Raw genomic sequence first — 21,491 nt, forward strand, 5'->3', positions numbered from 1 at the left:
AGTCTGTCGTGAAGCCCCGTAGACCGCCGCACGGGAATGCGGCTGCCACGGATAGGAATCGAATCAGTGCCTGCGCGTTCAATAGCAGGACAGCCAAAGCGACTGCGACACTGCAGTAAGTATATTCAACTCTATGGGCTATAAGCACAGCATTCTAGCGGTTAATCCAGGGTGTCTGACAGCGCTAACGTAGACAAAGGACGGCGAAAGAGGCGACAAATGAAAACATGTGTAACAAACATTGAGCGTTCTGCAGTTCAACTCTAGCGGTTATACCGTTTCGACTGATGCTACTATAGCAACCCAAGAGCCGCAAGTTTTGATCAGCGAGACTCCCGATAGTATCTCCCCTTCATTTTCATTCTCTCTCTCTCTCTCTCTCTCTCTCTCTCGCACACACACACACACACACACACACACACACACACACACACACACACACACACACACACACACACACACACACCCTAATATAAATTTTTTACGCGGTAGCCGCCAATAGAAGATGTGGCGTAAAATAAATTACCGCTTTTACATCGTTCCGTATCCTTGCGGCTGTCGTCGAGGTGCTCTAAGCAACTGCAGCTGCGCGGATCCCACCGCCATCGGATGACGCCGGCGGCGCTAAGGAAAAGACGCTGACCTCCTGGTTAAAAAAAGACGAAAAAAAAAGTCCGATGTCACAACACGGACGCTGCGTTTTATTTTGGGCAATGACAGTCAGCCTTTTACTGAGAGGGCGAGAGAGCGCCGGACGCTCCACAGGAGGACCGGGCACACGAGCCGGTCGCCGTCGGTCGGGTGCAGCGCCCCCCGAATGCACGAAGTGGGGGCTTGCGTCGGCGGCTCCCTTCAGGGCTGTCCCGGCGGCTTCGCTTGAGGGACAGCTCGTCATACCTGAGCCGTGCGCCGGTCCTCCGGGTTGCGCGGCCACTCTCCTTTCCTCCCTGGCAGCCGACGGTGATCCGAGGCGATGATGTCATTGATGGCGGGTGGACGATGACACAAACAACGGCTGTATTCGCTTTCTTAACAGTGCGCCTTTCAAAAGTGACGGTGGAGCCACGCGCAGCACGCATCTTTACAAACCAGGAAGAAAGAAGGAACCGTGAGGGGCGACACGTACGGAGGCGGCCACGCCAAATATTCATTCAGCCGAAGAAAATGAGCGCTGCTTCTTTTGTTCGTATCTTTAGGGGGTCTGGGTACTAGGTTGGACAACGCGCTATAACGTTGAAAAAATATATAGGGGGGGGGGGGAGGAGAGAGAAGAGTAGTTAGCGGATTATACCTATTGTTGCGCTGTATACATGGGAGAAGCGGTAGTACCCATGTATCTGGGCGCCGCAGAAAGCTAGCAAGCTACTCGAAGGTTATACGCTGGTATTTTCGACACCATCTCAGTTCGAGGTAGTCTGAAAAATCAGCTTGCTTGTGCAGCTTTCTTCTTGTGCGTTGACAAATAAGCGCCGCATGCATTTCCAGTTTACAAACATCGAGCGTTCTTCTTGTCCGCGGAAACTTTTGACAAGGAACTTTTCTTTTTCGCCGTCACAGTGAAATTACCTTAAGATGGCGCGACGAAAACCGCGGTCATTAGAGTACACGAGTTCAGAAGAATTGTCGCTTGGTACGCGTGGAATCTCGCTGCGTTCCATTGTCGCAATCGCGAATACTTGCCAGCTACGTTTATTGTGAAAGAACAGGGCAAGTGCCTGTTTTGAGGACCGAGGCGGACAGAGATAATAGAAATGGTTTTCAAAAGTTAACTAATACAAAGGTCCAGCGTTACAACGTTCCCACTGTCACTTTTGCGGTTGTAGGCGCTCTGATAAAGCCGCATGTACTTTGCGTGGTATGACTAATTCTCGATTGGAGGCAGCCTCCCAGTGATGATCAGGGCTTCGATGTCGCTGGTGATGTTAACCGGCAAGAAGCCAGGCTCGTACCGGCGGAGTGGAGTTCCGTTCCGGTCGATGAGAATCTTCTCGAAGTTCCAGCGAATATCATTGTTGTCCTGCGGCGTGTAGAACAACCGCTCTCTCGGCCGGAATTTCGACACCGGCGACGGGCAGTGACTCTGCATAGATAAACAGAACGCAGAAAGATGGCACATATAACACTGCGGACGTCGCCAATGGGAAGGGGCCCTGAGGCTGCGTTTCCAAACGAATACTTTCAAAGATGTCACATTTTTAGCGCGCGTTCACTGCGCTGAGTTAGCGGAAGAGCATATGACTAACGGAATATGCCACACGTCATCGCATAGCCTCGACCGTATTGACAAAGCTTTCCCGTCGCTCCAGTGAAGCGCCGCGCTTGAGGATACGTCACTCAGAGGCGAAGGCATCCCGGAAGCGATCGGTGCGATGCCACACAGTGACAAAGTATCTTCACCCGCGCTTTTTCATTGCGCAGCTATCAGAGTGAACCATTTTCCATTTTAATGCCCGTATTTGTGTACAGAAGCCTAACTCCGCTACTAGCTAGCTCCCCTCACACGTCCCCCACTCCCGCTCCGTTTTCCTGCGTTTTGCGCTTTAGTCAAAGCTGGTGGTAGTTGGTGTTTCATGGTAATACAAGTCACAGCGTTCGATGCGCGCTGTGATTTGTAGTATGTACAGGCGCCGACAAAAGTGTTATACTCCACGCAGCGGGAGCCGGAGCAACGGCAAACTGCATCGCAACGCCATCTCCAGGCAGCATCTGGGATCGAGACAGCCAATGGGTGCCCTTTATTATCTGCAGGCATTGGCCATTGGCTGTCTCGATCCCAGATGCTGCCTGGAGATGGTGTAGCGATGCAATGTGCCACGAAAAGTAGGGAAACGCCAAAAGACTGAGACGTACAAAAGCACAGTTCGCAATAGGGGATCAGAAAATTTGGGCGTGGTAGTTAATAGTGTTTTTTTTTTCATTGTTTAACCTAGGTAGGATATTAGGCAGTATAGTAGCAAGAGCTTGGTGGCGCAACCCACCGCCCCGTTCCAAAGGGGACGCTCATAATATCCATCCATCCACTGCTCCGGCTCCCGCTGCGTGGAGTGTACCACTTTTGTCGGCGCCTGTACATACATCACTTTGCACTAACGTTCTTGCACACCGACGTGATACTTCTAGCACCGAGAAAATGTCGAAAGCGCTTCAGTAAAGGCTTGCGAGCCGCAGAGGACGACGTCGGTGACGTAACTCTGCTTTCTAGATAAAGACGGATTCGCTCGCCATTACGTGCACCGCTAATTAAGGCCACGCCACAACGGTTCTCCAGCATTCAAGAGATATGAGAAATGCTAACTTACCGTATTTTTGCGATTCTAAGCACCCCCCCTCTATTTTCGCGAGGAAATTGGGAAAAAAGTTTGCATGCGATTCTAAGCACCCCACTACTTGTTAGGAAGAGCGTGTAGCCAAGGCCGCCAAGCGCACTTGCTCACTCTGTCATCGAGCCGGAGCCTTCGGAGTCCCGAGGTGGCACGGAGTCCGCGGCGCAAGTACGCTGTACAGCCGGACTGTACGGCGAAAGCTGCAGAAATCGTCCCCATCAACCATGGCAAAGTGGATTTTGGACGCGTGGAAGCGGGTCCAAGTGAACGTTGTGGTCAAATAATTTAAGAAGTGCTCGATCCCGAACCACTTCGACGGAACGGAAGACGACCTGCTGTGGGATACCGAGAGCGGCGGATCAAGCGGTGCGACGAACTCGAGTGGCAGTGATAGTAACTTAGCATCCGACACAAGCGGTGGGGTCACTGTCTGCACCGATTTTTCTGTTGAATGTTTGCAAAATAAAATGTTACTTCTCGCACCCGTCTCGTCGTGATGTCGCAGCGAAAAGAGAGGGGGGGGGGGTTCATTCTAGATTTTTCGAATCTAAGCACCCCCCCCCCCTCACTTTGGGCATCGCGATTGTGAAAAAAAGGGGGTGCTTAGAATCGAGTAAATACGGTAAATGTATGGTGACAAACAAAGGCGACGACAACAGCCATCATATGCGTCAGAATACGAGTGCTTAATTTGCAAGGGCTTCGGTTTATTGGTCTTTTGCTCTTTTACAAACAGCGCAACCATTTATACGAACACAAAGACTACGAACATCTCAGATTTATTTTAAAGAAACAACTTTCAATTGCATATCATGCGTGCAGCCGAAGTTAAATATTGGGATTTATTGTAATGGACCTTCAAGACACGAGCCCATGTCCCTAAGAACATCTGAGAACTGCCTTGGAATTTTTAAACAAAATTATATTTGGCTACAATGAACAGCTAAACTGGACAGCGCAATTCTGGCGTTATAAACCACTGCGAAAGCACCATAATTTTTGTCTGTAGCGCTAAATTTTGCCGTTCGCAGTATAGGGAATTTTGCTGTCATATCACACACCAACTGCGGAAGCGCAATAAAATGTGTCAGGGTACCAAATGGTCTCTTTTTACGCGTTCAGAGATTACGCTGAAACGCACCCTGAATCCTATCTAGACGATCGAGTATGTACACTGAATGAAGCACTCTTACATTGAAGGGCGCGTGCGCAATAACACGGTGCCGCAACACCTTACTCTTTGTTTTTATCTTTCCGTTTTCTTAATACCCCGTACGAGTGCAATTGAGCTACCCATTTTGGGCCATCGCCAACAACTGAGCACATGCGCCACACAGTTGCGCGTCTTCCAGGAAAATAGAATGCTCTGGGGCTGCGTCTTCATTTTCATGAATTTCCTGTTCGGCGCTCCCGCATGCTAAGCGCAGTGAGTATAGAGAGCTCCACACTGACCTTGAGCAGCTCAAAGAGCGGGTGCTGCTTCTCGCCGTTGACGTCCAGTTTCTGGAACAACGGAAAGTTTGGCTGGAAGTTGTGGCCTGGCCGCACGTAGCGGATGCCGTTCAGGATCTCCTCCCCCGAACCGCCCGGCTCTTGCTGCAGCGAAAGCACGAGAGAGGGGAAAGTTGAGAGAGAGAGAAAAATTCGCCTCCATTCCACCCTGTGAAAGTGGATGTACAGCGAAGCTATATAGTGCGGACGTTATAGACGACGTTACACAAACACCACCAGCATTACCACAAGCGACGTATATACGTCACGCGATATACGTCACGCGATATACGTCACGATATATATGTCACGCGCGCACGCACAGTGTGCGGAAGTGCAGCATACATTGTCATTCTTCCAGGCCGTCCGCCAAGCGCAAGCGCCGTACTGAACTAAATTAATGTTTAAAAGTTAATTGCGTCAGAAAGTGCGCATAGTACGACTTACACACACGCTGTAGACAATATATATCTTCGGATTGTTATTCGAATATACGAGAAAACGCAATTCTATTAGGCATAAACTGAAAGACAAAGCCATTTTCCAGCTGACCACATAAGAGTCGAGACCTACAGGTATACCGCGCAAAATTCCTCACTGTACAGGCGTGACATGACTCATTCTCCTATTCTAGCCCTCATTCTATCCGGAGTTTTCAGGATTTCAAACAGATTTTAAGAAATCACCTGCGTTGGATACCGCAGCTTAGACCGGCTTACCACGTAAACAGGGAACTTACTTCATTTTACAAATCGCACTGTTGACTTAAAGTGTAAAACTATTTGCTTTAAGGCACGCAGTTCAACTGTAGCGTTGATGCCAGGCAGTAATGAAGGCATGTGCATTAGGAGACTCTGAGTCCAGTGTCACATTACAGATACACTTGCACAAAGTAAGGTACCCGCCGTGGTTGCTCAGTGGCTATGGTGTTAGGCTGCTGAGCACGAGGTCGCGGGATCGAATCCCGGCCACGGCGGCCGCATTTCGATGGGGGCGAAATGCGAAAACACCCGTGTACTTAGATTTAGGTGCACGTTAAAGAACCCCAGGAGGTCAAAATTTCCGGAGTCCTCCACTACGGCGTGCCTCATAATCAGAAAGTGGTTTTGGCACGTAAAACCCCATAATTTAATTTTTTTTAAAGTAAGGTATACGAAATACATTGGTCTTCCAAACAATATTTTACACAAAATGCCTCCCCTGCACAGGGCACGAGAATAGCCATGTGGACCGCCATCGGTTATTCACACCAGTAGTACGAATGCCTGTAAATTAATGCTGTAGTAATAGGCTTTCGCTAAATCCTTGTAACTTCTATTTTGCTGAAATATTTCGATCCTTACAGCTATCCTCCAAAAGAGAAAACCACGAGCGAAGCACTTTCTCAATTTTTGCGATGTTCAACAAATGAATCTTATTCCTCTCCGTGCACGACGCAGCGACTCCCAGCGCAGCGAAAGCTAACACCGGTTCGTATTTGCTACCGCATACAGTCATCGAGCGGTGAACTGAGGAGTAAAGAATATTTAAAGGTTGTTTGTCTGCGTTTCAGAAAATATTCCTTTGCGCCCGAACAGCCACATGGACGCGAGATGTACGACGTGTACATGAGTATACGTACTTTGAACCCAGCATGCTGTCAAACGTGGCTTTCTATAGTTCGTGACGCACTTCATCATCATCATCGATGTCGTCGTCGTCGTCATCGACCAATTTTACGTCCACTGAAGGACGAAGTACTCACCCGGCGATCTCCAATTACTACTGCCTTGAGTCAAACCTTTTCGTCCTATGTTGTCGTTTCAGGTTCTTTCAAATTTCCCACAATGTCTGCAAATTTCTTCAACGCACTCTTATCCTCTGTCGTCTTTGACTGTGCTTCTTTTGGCTCCCGTACTGTTTTCTCAGCCAGACCACCGGTTATCTGCTCTACTGATTACATGACTCACCCAACTCCAGTACTTTCTCTTACTCTCAACAAGAAGAGCAGCCATACTCGCTTGCCCCCGAATTCTTGCCGCTGCGTTCCTGTCTCTCAACGTTACGCGTATCATTTTTCGTTCCACCGCTCGTTGCGCTGCTGACAACTTCTGAGAGCTTCTCCGTCCCCCAACTTGCAAGTAAAGAAGAAGCGGCTCTGCGCCAGGCTTTGTGCTATGCACCATGCAGGGCATCGAAAAAGTGAAAGCCACAAAGTGAAGAAAAACATTTACCGACGATTATGATTCTCCCTAATGCGAAATTTGAGCGCAGCTCTATACGTGTTTTCATTTCGCGATATATTGGCTGGCGCGGACAATCTGTCTCCTGCGGCACATTCCAAACATAGCGAAGCGTGGCGCTTCTGCCTCACTAATAGGGAGATCGCGAGAGGCAGCGCGTGGGAGCGATTCACAGCAGCCGCCGCAGACAGACCTCCGCCCATGCAGCGCTTTCTTTCCATACAGACGCGCTCCTCTGGCGCCATACCGTCGCCATCGTCGCCGCACAGCCTGTCTTGCGCGGCACTACGCTTTTCTTCTCACGCTTTCGTTCCACCAACGAGGAGAGCGGCTCTTCGTCGCGGAGAAGTCGTGCCCCCAGTGTCAGCGGCGACAACACCCAAGGGAACATCACATCGAGCCCTATTGGTAGGCGCTCGCCATCGTCCCTTGCCGGAGCAGTGATCCCCGTCACACACGCTGCTACCGCGGACTGACCTCAGCAGCAGACGCCGCGGACGAGCGTAGCCCTCCCTAGTTCACGGCACCCTGACCTCCCCCCCCCCCCCTCAGAAGCGCAGCTGAGATCGCCCACGCGGCTGCGGATGCCGTGGCCACCGGCAACTGAGTGCATGAGCAGACCCGCCCTCTCCTCCTCCGCTTTCCGCCTCACGGTTCCACTGCACCCTCCTCCTGCACCTTCCTCTTCGCTATGTCTTTCTTTCAGCTACCGCTGCGCTCCGCGTTCGCTTTCAATCTGCGCGGCGGTCGTTCGCTCGGTTACGCCGCCGACGCTCGCCGCAGGAATGGGCTATTAAAGCTTCGCTCTAAAATAAAGCATCTGTGCACAAAATCAATCTGCAAGGACCGTTATTTTGTGACCACCCAGTTCATTTGCCATTATTTTCGCCCATCGGACATAAAAACAGGGCCCTTTAGAATAAAAACAGAGGCCCTATAGCGTAAAGCTATTCCAACATGTTTTTATTCCAATCTCCTGACGTCAAATTTACGTAACCGCCGACGACAGCATGGGGCGGTGACCCGGAGCGTTGCCTGAATAGCCCAATCAAACGCTCTCCCCGTTTATAGGCGGTCACTTTTTTTTGCTTTCAAAACGAATAACATTGCCTACATTGAGCTGTTTTTCTTATCTAATTGGCTGACAAGAAGCGAGAAGCACGCTCAAGTGGAGAGGGTTTCGATGGGGCCGAGCCAGGGCAGTGAAAATAGATAACCGGATCAAGAAAGAGGTGCCGTCGCCTGCGATTGGTCCGCTTTCCCTTACTTAGCTTGCGATGGCTTGTCTAAAATCACGGTGGCGTGCAACGGACAGTTAAAAATGACGCTAATACGGATCCTCAGCAAATAATAGTTGGCAGAGCGATTTCATATACGTGCCGAAAGGGCTCGATAACGTTATACCGCCACGCAAAAAAGTTGTGTTATACGCAAGTAAACCCATACTCTCCGGCAGGTGCGAGTAGCCAGTGCCTGAGAGACCGGCGGGCCGCCATCTTCTATTCCTTTCGGAACGGGGCAGTCTCCGGCTATTCAGAAAAAAAAATGTTTTGTTCGGCATATTAATGCATCTTTAACGCGTACACGTACGTCACTTTGACGCGGTGAATTGTCGCGGTTTTGTACGTCGCGTGACAGACAGACGAAGCCTAGAGCGGAGAACGGAACATGTGTCGTGTTCACCCGTGGAGTAGTATGTCTCACTGCGCCGTCCCTGGGAAATCAACGTGATGAACATGCGTAAACGAGAAAAAACGTTCTATTCACAAACTCACCATTACCATATTCCTTTCGAGAAGTTGCGTGACATGGAAAAGCATACACTGCCATAGCGTATGCAGTGCGACCGTATATGAGGTTCAAGAATATCATGAACAAGAGCTCCCCGTGAAGATTTGCGGCGTTCGAATACAACCTTTTGTCTACATTGCTCGGTTTTGTGTGCGTGCGTGCGTGCGTGCGTGTGTGCGTGCCTGCGTGTGGGTATGTGGGGGGCAATTAATCATTACAGCCTTATCTAAGCGAGCGGCACAACTACATGCCTTTTGAATGCTTCGCGAAACGAACGCAGTACATTTTGATCGCGAGATCGACGCTCCAGACAACTAAACTATAAGTCTACTCATCAACACCAGCACGTGCCGCTGTGAAGCCACGCGTGCTTAGTCGACGAAGGTGGCCGACAGAGGTTTTAGGGCTGGCAGCGTGCGGACGCGGTCTACCCTTGTTAGATGGAAAGGGGATGTGGCACCCGAGAGCATCGGGTCCCAGAAATCAGAATACGCATCGACCCATGCATCATTATCCAATAGTGTTTCCAGCGATAAGAGTTCACTCATACCCTAAAAGAGTTCCCGGTGATTTTGGTTTGTGCAGTAGTCTCGGAAGTGATTCTTATGTTGTGGCTCAGGCCTCGAGAATCTCAGCAGACTAAATATTTTTTTAACCAGCTGTCTGATTACTGAGCTCATTGTAAATCAAATATTCCACTCCAGTTGTGAATCTTGGTGGCACAAAGCTCCGAGCGAAGTCATCAGTTCTCTGAGCTAAAGGTATCTTCCTTATATACGCGAATGGTCCGGAAACGCACTGGCGTAGCATTGCCGCTTTACCGTTTCCGTTATTGTACCGGTTGAGTGCCAGTTCCATCTAACCTAAGGCAATCATCATCACGAATACATCCTTGGGAATCTCAATAACGACTCTTCCCCTAAGCGGACTGTAAGACTTACAGCTCCTGATCACCGTATACCGCTCCTTCAACTTTCGTCCCTCTGCACACTACTGAAGTGGCTTTCCCTATATAAGACTGAGACGGTGGCGAGCAACAAGCCACCCAGAGGAACCTCCGCGGGGACCCGACCGCGAAGTCTTACTGCGGTCCCGGAGTCGGGGCACGTGATCGCGTCCTAGAAACTTTGATTTGTCAGCTGCTCTCAAGCGTGCGTGCGTGCGTCGGCGTGGCGACCGGCGCGTGCGAATGTGGCGCGCGTCTTAACGACGCAGCTCATCCGGCCCCGCCAGGAAGCGAAATGGCGCGTTAACGACAGTCGAGATAGTAGTATATCTGTGAGTCATGGTTCAGGGCGGCTCAGCGCCGATAGAGAAGAGTAACAATAAAAACAAACAAAAAATGAAGCCATAGTAAAACAAACACTCTTATCTCCTTTGAAACTTCAAGCAATCGCTCCAACGTCCTGCCGCCAACAAGCGGTTCGCCACATGCGTACAAAAAGAAAAAAAAACATCTGGGCGTAACTGTTTCAGTTCGTGCGCACGCTGACCGAGAAAAGGCAAGGATTAAAAAAAAAGAAATCAAAGTCACAGCTGCCACATGGCTTATATATCGCAATCTACTATTATCACGCGGAACCCGGGCACGGGGTAGCTTTTCGGAAGAAGTATCTCGCACTTGGCGTGTTATGCTGGGAGATGAAAGCGAGCTTACACCAAGGAGACGAATATCTTGACGCGATCGGCGTGCATTGGCCAGCTGCATGCTGCCTTCAGCTAGGCGTCTCTGCCCTCGCTGACAGCTAATTGCAACTCAAGGGCACGGCCGGCTGTCGCTTCCTTACACGACGAGTGCGCAATCGTCGGCTTCGCAAGAATCACGAGTCTTCGCTTATTTTTTTTTTCCATCTTTATCTCACGCTCTCGCTTTTTACATCGACGTCGTTAGTCCGTCTGACGACACTCGAACGCAGCGGCGTCTGTTAAGGCCTGACGGGAGGCACCAATGCGATGGGCAGCCAACGTTTTACAGTTCTCGTGCGGCCCCGGTGATGTGCGCAGATGCCGACACGGAAATCATTAGCAGCTAAATCCACAACTTGACGCCATGACTTCGCGTATAGGCGCGTGTTCCTCGCGTTCTGCGCACGCGCTGTCCGCGCTCGCAGATTGTACAGCTGCACTATACAGCTGCATGCGTTGAAGCTGCGCGCTCACCGCTCACGATAACGCCTCGCACAGTGACACTCAGCGCATGCAAAACACTCAGCGACTGAAACGCGATACCTCGAACGCGTGGCTACCGGCATCTTCTGCGCCACCGGTGAGCGCTGGGGGCTCCGAGTTTATGCATTTTTGCATCGCATAAAAACCGAGACACTTTTTGATGCATAGTGACTTCATTCCGCCCCTTAGCGATCACTCAGCGCTCACTGCAGGTGGCGCAAAAAGCGCCGGCTGCAGAGATTGCTTGCAGGGAATGAGATTAATACGACCAGATCTCTTACGGTCATGGCTAGCGGTGCAAGGTAGATTGTAAAGAAAAAAAAAAGAAAGGTTAAAGAGATGTATACCTTTAGGTGTATACAAAATGCTAGATAAAGAGCATGTATAGCATACCTGATTAAATCAAGCAGGCTAGGTGACTATTTTTCGCCGCCCCTTCTCAAAGGGGATGCCATTAAATTATCAACGCAAGAGCTTGGTGGCGCAACCCACCGCCCCGCTCCAAAGGCGACGCTCATAGCATCGGTCCATCCATTCAGCCATGCGGTCCGAGTACCGCGTTTCAATCGCTGAACACCGTAGTACATTCCTACCTTAATGTGCGTTGGGTAAATATTGTGTTTAGCTTTGAACGGCACTAAACTTGGTAGCATGTGCTTCAGCAAAAAATAGTATACATGCAGCAGATATAAAAGACGCGATTTTCCGGCGACGGATTTTTCGCGCCGGTGCACGCATGATGTGCCGTAATACTTACTTAACTCTTTACTTCGCCAAAGTTCATCGGTGTGCGCTTTTTAGTTAGCTAATTACTTTAGGGAAAATGTTGTAATTGCGGGATTGAAGCCATCCAAGCATTCAAGGCAAACCCACTTGGCAGGCACAACGAGAATTGATCAAATGGCATCCGTCCGCAAGCTTAGAGCGAAACAATAATAATATTTGGGGTTTTACGTGCCAAAACCACTTTCTGATTATGAGGCACGCCGTAGTGGAGGACTCCGGAAATTTTGACCACCTGGGGTTCTTTAACGTGCACCTAAATCTAAGCACACGGGTGTTTTCGCATTTCGCCCCCATCGAAATGCGGCCGCCGTGGCCGGGATTCGATCCCGCGACCTCGTGCTCAGCAGCCCAACACCATAGCCACTGAGCAACCACGGCGGGTTTAGAGCGAAATGCAATGTATGATTCCTTGTATTATTTTCCCAGAAAGGCTTTCCTCAAGAATAGCGGAACAGAACTATGCCGAACGCTAATGTATTTCGTGGCAGATTTCGGGGACTAATATTTGGAAACTGGTTGTTAGAGTCAGGATTCCTACCGAATGAACATTCCTTGAGCACAAACGGGCTTCCATGCCAGCGCAAAATGTGTCCTATAGTAATTAATTCGCTTATTGAGTGCTAGTTATTTAATGACATAATGTGTATCACGCGATTTTTTATGTGCACCCCCGCGAATAATGTACCTCATCCCCCTATTCCTTGCCAAAGGAAAAAGAAACCCTTTTAAACTGTACTCTGTCACCTTTCCTTTTTTTTTAGAATTACTTGAACGTTTGCTAATGCACCCGGTATACGACAATGACTGTTGAGCTCCACCGCCCATTTCGCCTTAACTGCAGCTCATCAAACCGCGTCGAAATGTCTCGTACCATCGCGGACAAATGAGTCGCCGACGGGGATCTCAAAACACGAACATTTCTGTGGATGGACGTCAAACAATGGCGCCATCGGTTCCCGCTTACGAAGAAGTGCGTATCGATGACACGACAAGGCTCGAGGGAAACACACAATCATTCCATCTACATCGACAAACAACTTTCGGAATTCCGTTGCTTCTGGCCGTTCGTTTATACTTCGCTTGTCAGCGACAGCTCTCACCGCGTCCGAAGCACAAAAGACATCGACAAACCACCGAACGAGGTGCGACTGCAGCTCTCAAACAAAGCTGGCCCTTCCGACGCTGCGCGCTGCCGCGAAGTCACGACAAGTGATCTACGACCGGCGCAATGAGTCACACAAGCATCCGTGAGCTGCTTCCCGCTGCTGTTGGCGTGAGCGAGGATTGAGAGATGGCGGCATGCACTCTCAGAGGGATTGCGTTAATTATGCACATGTCTAGCCTCACTTCAAGAGCATATAACGTTGCCGTCGTGTGTTATTGCTTTATTCTTTCTTTCTTTTTTCTTTTCACTCGGCATAAACCAGGAAGAGTAAAGGGGTTAGATGAAGGGCGGAAGAGTTATACTGCCCCGTTTTGCAATGCTTTGTAAAGGTGCAAATAAATTTGAGCAGAACGCTTCCGCACGCACATCCTCATCCTGTCTACAAGTGGTCATCGTTAAGTGGTGGGAAAAAAATAGCACGTAGTTGCGCACGAACAACGACGGACTTCCATCACGAAAAAGCAAGATCGAATGGAAGAAAAGGTTTTCCCACTGAGGGAAAATTATCGCGGGCCGCTTTCGGTTGCAATATGAGAACAAATACGCGAAGCTGAACTAATTACGTAAAACATCGTACTAGCATCGTAAAATGCAACTATTATGCAACAAAAATAAAGTACTCAAACAAATTCGCATTCTGCAGCGGAGATCAAGGAATGCTGCTCAGGAGGGTATAGTGGCCGCGTTCGGTGCTAGCGCTGAAACACTCAGCATCACCTTGTAGCCTCTGAGGATAGCGTGACGGAAAGCTTTTCGATGGCTTTAACACGCAGAGTTCCGTAACCAGGTCGCAGGTGTGCTTATACTGCACTCTCTCGCCCCCTCTTTTTTGTGCAATCTTCAGCTATTTGTCAACCTCCTTTCATCTTTTTTTCTGCCACGCACTTCAGTGTAGTTGTAAGAGTGCGCACTTGCAACTGCCGGTAACGCAGCTGGGAGGAGCAATGCCACGATCACTGTCCCTGTCCATTCAGACAACTGCTGCGTCATTGCCCAATGCGGGTCGCGTGGAGTAATAAGTGCCGTCCATAAGCCGCGTAATACCGGCCGAAAGCAGGAAGGTTAAGTCGAAGAAAACCCGCCTGGCAAACTAGCAAACGTGGACAAGCAGTCGGACACGTGCATCCATGCAGGAACGCCTCCGCGTGCCCACGTCTTCGCAGCTGGAGGAAACAGTAAGGGTACTTGGGAAGTGCGCGCATGCTTTTGCCACGTGTTCTTCACTGATCGACATCTGGGGCCAGTTGCTTCAAAAGTGTCCGTGAGATAACGATGAGACTGAATGGCAGGAGGAGGAAAGCTTGCGCCCTGTGGTTCCAGCTTTGACAAACAGGACTGCCAATTATCGTTCTAGTCAACCAGAAGGAACAACAGAACGTACGTGGGAACGCGCGTGTTTCGGGCGGCCTCGCTCGTCGCGATGAGATTAGGTATATGCGCGCACACATGAGCCGACACCCACTGTTCGTGGCAGAACGCGCGGGAAAGCGCGCTCCTTTACGCACGAAGGCGTCCCCGACTAAAAGAAGGGTTTCAACAGAGATGAGAGTGGGCCGCGCCACCATCAAAACAATGCGCCTAGAGTGCGGCATAAATTTAGCCGTGTGATTAAGTGCGTCGGCGGTGCAGACCGCATCTGGCGATCTAGTAGCTGCATGCGGCCGCTAGCCACGGACGTGGAGATTGCTGCTTCAGTTGTATAGCTAGTCGCATACGGCGCGATCGCTCGCGACGGTGCGCGAAGTGCGGCAGCTTGAGCTGCGGTTCCTTGTGAAATGCGCTACAAGAGTCATGACGAGAGAGAGAGAGAGAATGAAGAGGAAAGGCAGGGAGGTTAACCAGATATGAGTCTCCGGTTTTTTAGTATGTTATTTTGTGGGCGGCCAAACTCAATCACGGCGCCCTACTAGAAGCGTCTTTCAATTGCTCCTCAATTCGGTTAGAATATCAGAAGGAAAAAAAAAGTAAGGAGAAAAGAAAAACGCGCACATTGCATGCAACATGATTCACCAAAAGTTCTCAGGTCGCGGAAGGTGTTCTAGTAGCATGACGACAGCGCAAGAGAAAAAGAAGAAGGATGCATGAGAAGACAGGAAGGTTATAATCAGATGTATTCCTTGTTGGCTATACCCTGCACAAGGAAGAGGGGGGTTAAAATATTGTATGCACGTATACTGTAGTTCCAGCTATACGACAGTCTCCAAATATTACACTAAGGGATTCTATACAAAGTAATTCTTGCTGAAAAACAAAAGATGTAAGCGCTCGGATCAACGAAATTTCACAAATTAATTTTACAGTTAATGACACTAAGCGCATACTGGAACTGCGAAATTGAAGACGGCCAGTGTCCGAGACGTGTCCAACTTAGTAGCAAGTCTGACAACGCAGCCTCGACTTAGATATGATCGACCCTTATTGGCGTTCCACGTAGTTTTTGACGGAGTGCTTAAAGAAGACCTTGTGAAAAGAAGTGCGTGGAGAGCCATTGCATTTCGCCACAAATTTCGGGACGTAAATCTCAAGAACAATGCTGGTCTAAGGATTTGCAAGTGGATGTGGTTTAATTCTTCAATTAAAAAAATAGTACGCTAAAATAAATAGAAAATAAGTGAACATTAATTATAGGGCGCCTTGGCTATTATTGTGCAATTAATGAAGCCAGCACGATGTCTGCGACAGCTATAAATCTTGGCAAGCAAACACTATAATTTTGTGCCAACTCTCCTATCTTTAATAATTGCTACCAGTCATCGCTAAAACACCGTGTATAATTTAAAAGGAAATCTGCCGGTCGTTGCTTCGGCAACATAAAAGCGGCAATTCCTCCCTGCGTGTCGCCGATCATTTAGCACTGCGTCGTGGCAGAGAGCAACGAAGCCTACGTTTTTCGCATCATACTTTTTGTTCTAGCTAAGTAAATAATGCATACAGACGGTTAGGGAGTGGTGCTCTCCTTTCAAGCGCATTCGCAGATTACATACTACAGCAGTAGCTGCAGGGAGAGCTTTACGCATGTTCTTTTACGAACGTTGCTGTGTTGTTTGGCGGAAGGTAATATTCTTTCCGCGGCGTTAGCGCTTGTGTACAGTACCACTCGCTGACGTATTTCTCTAGCCGGATGCTTTTTATTTATTTGTTTGTTTTTATTTATGAATACTGCGATCTTGTACACAAGATCATAGCAGGTGGGAAACATTGTGTTAAGATACAGAATTACAGACACAAAGAGAACAAAATTGCACATAGAAATTCAACAAGAGAATACAGCGACAAGGTCAATTAACAACAATCAATTCAAATGCTCTTGAAATGAATGTAATTATGTCTGTCTGACAACATCATCCGTGAGGTTATTCCAATCAGTGATGGTCCTTGGAAAAAAGGAATATTTAAAACAATTAACTCGCGGATTTAATGGTGTTATAGAAAGAGAATGGCGATTTCTAGTTTGGTACCCCGAGGAATAGATAAGAATATTGGAGGTGTCAACTTTGAAATTATTATTAATTAATTGACAGAAAAACTTTAAGCGACATATGCGATTTCTGTTAGGAATAGAGGGTAAACCATTTTTTTTGAGGAGGTCACTGACTGATGCTCGCCGGTAAGTGTTATATATAAACCTTATTCCTTTCTTTTGGATTCTTTCAAGTTTATTTATGTTTACCTTTGTAAAAGGGTCCCAGATAATTACTGCATATTCTAAGATTGGTCTAAAAATAGTGTTGTAGGCAAGGAGGCGTGTACCAGAGGTTGCTAGCTTAAGCGAGCGTCGTAAGAAAAAAAGCTTTCGGAGAGCGTTTGCTGAAACATAGTCGACATGCCTGGTCCAAGAAAGATTATCAGAGATCCATAGACCTAGATACTTATATTCTGTGACTTCACGAAGAAAATTATTATTAGCAGTGTAGTAATATAGAAGAGGGATCTTTTTAAGTGTTATTCTCATAAATACTGTTTTTTTTAAAGTTAATTGACATTTGCCACTTCTCACACCAAGAAACTATGTTTGCAAAATCATTATTCAGCCTAATTTGATCATCAGTCGAACTTATTTTCTCATACAGCACGCAGTCGTCCGCATATAACTTAACACGTACCGACAGGTTTTTAACAATATCATTAATAAACATTAAAAACAGTAGGGGGCCGAGGACGGATCCCTGGGGAACACCAGAATCGACAGGAACGTAATTGGAGCAAGTTTTATGCAGTTCGACAAACTGACGGCGATCAGATAGGTACGATTGTATCCATGTTAATATCTGTTTATTATTTATAATAAAACTGAGTTTATGAAGTAGTTTCTTGTGCGAAACCTTATCGAAAGCTTTTCGAAAGTCCATAAAGATAACATCAGTTTGTTTTCCTTCGTTGATTGCTGTCGCAAAATCATGGATTGTTTCGACCAGCTGAGTGCATGTGGAATACCCTCGTCTGAACCCGTGTTGAACAGCTGCCAGTACATTATGCTCGTCGAGGAAATTAGTTAGATGCTTATGAATGATGTGTTCCAATAATTTGCACGTTGTTGAAGTTAATGAAATAGGGCGATAATTTTCAGTACACGTCTTCTCTCCACTTTTGTGCAAAGGCTTAATTCTAGCAGTTTTCCAATCACACGGTAGAACACCTTCTTTCAATGATCGAGTGAATAGGACGCACAAATACTTTGAACCCCACTCTGCATACTGTTTAAGGAAGGCATTTGGAATATCATCTGGTCCAGGTGATTTCTTAATATCCAGTTTTAACAATAGATTAAAAACACCCTCTTCAGAAATTATAACATCAGGCATGGAAGGAAGGGACATGCTAAAGGGTGGGAGACGCCCGTCATCTTTCGTGAAAACTTTCTTAAAGGTGTTATTAAATGCTGCTGAAACCTGGACATTGTCACTTACATGTTGTCCATTTAGAATAAATGCATCGGTAGAACGAGAAACTGGGGCAATTGACCGCCAAAACTTTTCAGGTGCAGTTTTTATAAAAGCCGGAAGTTGCTTATTGTAGTATTTTTCTTTATCCTTCAGAATGCACTGTTTTAATTTCTCTGAAGCTTCATGAATTTTTGCCTCTAAAAAGGCTCAGCTTGATTTTTTTATTCTTTTCTTTAATCGCTTTAGCTTGCGCTGCAATTGCAAAGTTTCTCGCGTAATCCAGGGATTGTTATTGTCTGACTTCTTGCATATCACTGGTACAAAACGCTGAATGCAGTCACGAACAATGTTTTTGGAAACAAGCCACAGGTCATCCGCGCTACAAGTGCTGTGCAGAAAACTATAATAATGAAAATCTAAAATATCAATAATCGATTCATTGTCAGCACGGGCTAAATTCGGAAAGTGTCGAGTATCACCCTTTCGGTCCAATAATATGTCTTCTATTACCAAGACTACAGCTTGATGATCAGAAATACCGGCCACTACATTACATGAAAGTTTTTCTTTGATATTGCCTCGTACCAAGAATAAATCCAGTATTGATGAAGAATCTTGTTGGATTCTAGTAGGGTTCTTCACAATTTGTAAGAGATGGAAATGAAACATGATATCAAGCAGAGCATCTCCTACAGCGTGCGGAGATTCAACAGAAAAAGTAGCCCAGTTTATGTTTGGTAAGTTAAAATCTCCAGCTAAAATTAACTTATCGTCTGGTTTCGTGTAGCAATAAAGATATTTCTTAACTTCATCTAAGACAGCGACAGAGGAACCGGGAAGCCTATAGATAGCACCAAGGATATATCGGAAATTGTTAGCATATACTTTACAAAAGACAGCTTCAACTGTAGCAACATCAGGCAGTTTTAAAATCTGAAATGTGCTTTTGAACAGTGTAGCCACTCCGCCACCTCTTCTGTCGCGGTCTTTCCGTAAGACTTTATAGTTTCTTGGTACAAATTCGGAATCAAATATTTCTTCATCTAACCATGTCTCTGTTAGCACAGCTATGTCCGGATTATGCGTTAACAGCATACCTTCCAGATGGGAGACTTTGTTTACAACGCTACGACAATTAATACCAATTATTGTTAATGTCTTCCTATCTTCCTTTTGTGGTCATTTCTTTCTTTCAGAAATTTTGTAGCGAGCATTGTTCGCCGAGTCCCAAGCAAACATCTGTTGCTGTTCGACAGCGCCGATCCAGAAGGCGTCGGTAACAGCGTTTTTGATGAGCATGCGCTTGGCGATCTGCAAACGGGACCATTTTGCCTAGTTTCTTTCTTTTTTTGTGCTGCCGATGAACGTAATGATGAGGCTATAAATGTTGAGGATATGATGGCCCCACGCATAGTGGATGGCCTTTGATCCACAGAGTGTCCTACAAAAACTACTAGAGGGAACTCTGGGAAGTCTATAGTAACTGGCAATCATGGCGGTTCAGCTAGCATGGAAACGGTGGGCAGCACAAGGATTTGCCTAAACGTCGTCCTTCTGACTTGAAACGGCTTGGCGACTTTGCAAATTGATCATTTTCAATAAAATATTGCGTCTTAACTGCAACAATTCGCAACAATTCTGCACGTGCGCACAGTTTGACTGCCTTATGCGTCTAAATATATTAGATTGCGTATTTAATGTAGGGAGATAAAAGGAGATAACGCGCAGTAAATAAAGTTAATTGCAAGAATGTTTGAAGTCGCAGGCACGAATATGGGACAAATCCATGTACCAACATTTCCATGCTAGCTGAACAATCGTATAGCCAGTCACCCATTGTAATTTTAGTAGGAAACTACATTTTGATCGATATCAGGCATCTGATGAAATCCCGGTACGCTATTCTCGTTCTCTCTTTTATTTTGTCAAACCAAACCACGTAATTCGAGGCTTCCAAGAATCAAAAGCTATTTGACCTCATTCAGAGAGAGAGAGAAGGGAAGACGGAAAGGCAGGGAGGTTAACCAGACTGAGTCCAGTTTGCTACCCTACACGTGGGGAGGTGAATGGGGAGTGAAAGAGAGAGAGAGAGAACTTAGGTGTAGGGTGTCTATAGTCGGGCACTTAAGTCTGTTGCCCTCAGGTAGCGAAAAAGCGCTCGAACTGCTTTCTGAGCTAATGAACTGTGAGGCCAGGCGCCCAAGATCTTCGCTTCCGTAATTGACCTCATTCAGATCTACGGAAAGCGTCAATCAGGTCTTGAGACATTCTCTGCAATTGCATTAGCTATCTGGGCTTCATATGTTTATTTATTTCTAGGATTTTTTTTTTATTCTGCACCTCTTGTATACTTCGCCACTTCGGGTCATCTCAAACTCCTCATCTGAAGTAGCAAGCCCTGAATATAGCAGGGCTGACATCTTCAGCTTCCACTGAATTCTTTCTCTCTCTCGCAGCTGTAGCAACCGCTGCCACGACGTATCAGCATCCTTATTGCAACCACTACAAATCCTTTAAACATGAAAATTAGGGTGCCAAGGTTGCGTAGGATGCAGTGTAAACGTTGGACGGCAAATGTTTCTCGATGAATACCTGGAACTAAGTCGTTGGTCTCTCTACGTCGTCATGGGAGATTTGACACAAAGTAGCGTAGTTAAGTGAGTTTTACTTCTTTTACCCTGTGAAAAAAAAGAAGAAAAAAAAATGAACGTAAGACCCAAAGGAAGAACATGACGGGACACACAACTGTCTGCACTCATTTTCCTCCTTGTGGGCGTCGTTGTTTCATACTATTCCCGTCTTTGCGAAAGGCACAGTTCAGTCAACCTAATGACGTTATTACGCACTAAACTCCACGCGCAACACGATCCTCGATCCCCTAACGGCGTGCCTCAGAACGTCCTCTCACATTTGGCATCACTACGCGAGAGAAAGTGCGTGACCACGACGTCGTAATAGGAAGCTGTCCCCAGAAGACGTCGCGGTCATCACGATCAGCAGCTTCCCCATGAGCCGCGCGTTGATCAGCGCAAGCAGCGCTCACCTGGCCGAACTGGTTGCAAGGGAAGCCCAGCATGGTGAAGTCCCTGGCCCCGAACCTGTCCTGGAGTGCATTCAGTTGGGTGTAGGACCAGGTGAAACCTCAGTAGGTGGCCACGTTTACCACGAGCAGCACGCGACCCCGGTACCGGTCCAGGGATACGTTCCGCGTGCCGAGCACGTCGGGTATCTGGAAGCTGTAGAGCTCGGGCGACAGCGGCCGGCCGTCGCAGTCGGCGCTCTTGGGCTTTGCGCCGGCCGCGCCGGCGGCGGCGCACATCAGCGCCAGCACGAGTCGCGACAGCATCTTCCGCCGTCGACCCCCGCACACGCAGCTACCGACGGCCGCGGCATCCGACCCCGGCTTTTATCCGGGACACCGCTTCCCCTTCCCTCGCCGCCACGTGACGAACGCGGCGCGTCGCATGCGCCGTCAGCGGGTCGGGCGGTGCGATGTAGCTTGAGCGACGACGCGCCTGCTTGCGCCATACGTATCAGTCAGCCGTGTCGCGATCCGATTATTATTATTATTATTATTATTATTATTATTATTATTATTACGCAAAGACAGAAGGAAAAGAAGAGATAACATGACACAAAGAAGAAGAAGAAAAGCACTTTT

At 47.7% G+C, this 21,491-nt stretch overlaps 1 pseudogene; it reads right to left on the reverse strand.

The window, feature by feature from the left end:
• Nucleotides 1-650: 650 nt before the first annotated feature.
• LOC135899349 (glutathione peroxidase-like) lies at nucleotides 651-21,218 on the reverse strand (annotated as a pseudogene).
• Between the last annotated feature and the right edge of the window lie 273 nt (nucleotides 21,219-21,491).

This window comes from Dermacentor albipictus, chromosome 1, assembly GCF_038994185.2.
Source record: "Dermacentor albipictus isolate Rhodes 1998 colony chromosome 1, USDA_Dalb.pri_finalv2, whole genome shotgun sequence".
NCBI lineage: Eukaryota > Metazoa > Arthropoda > Arachnida > Ixodida > Ixodidae > Dermacentor > Dermacentor albipictus.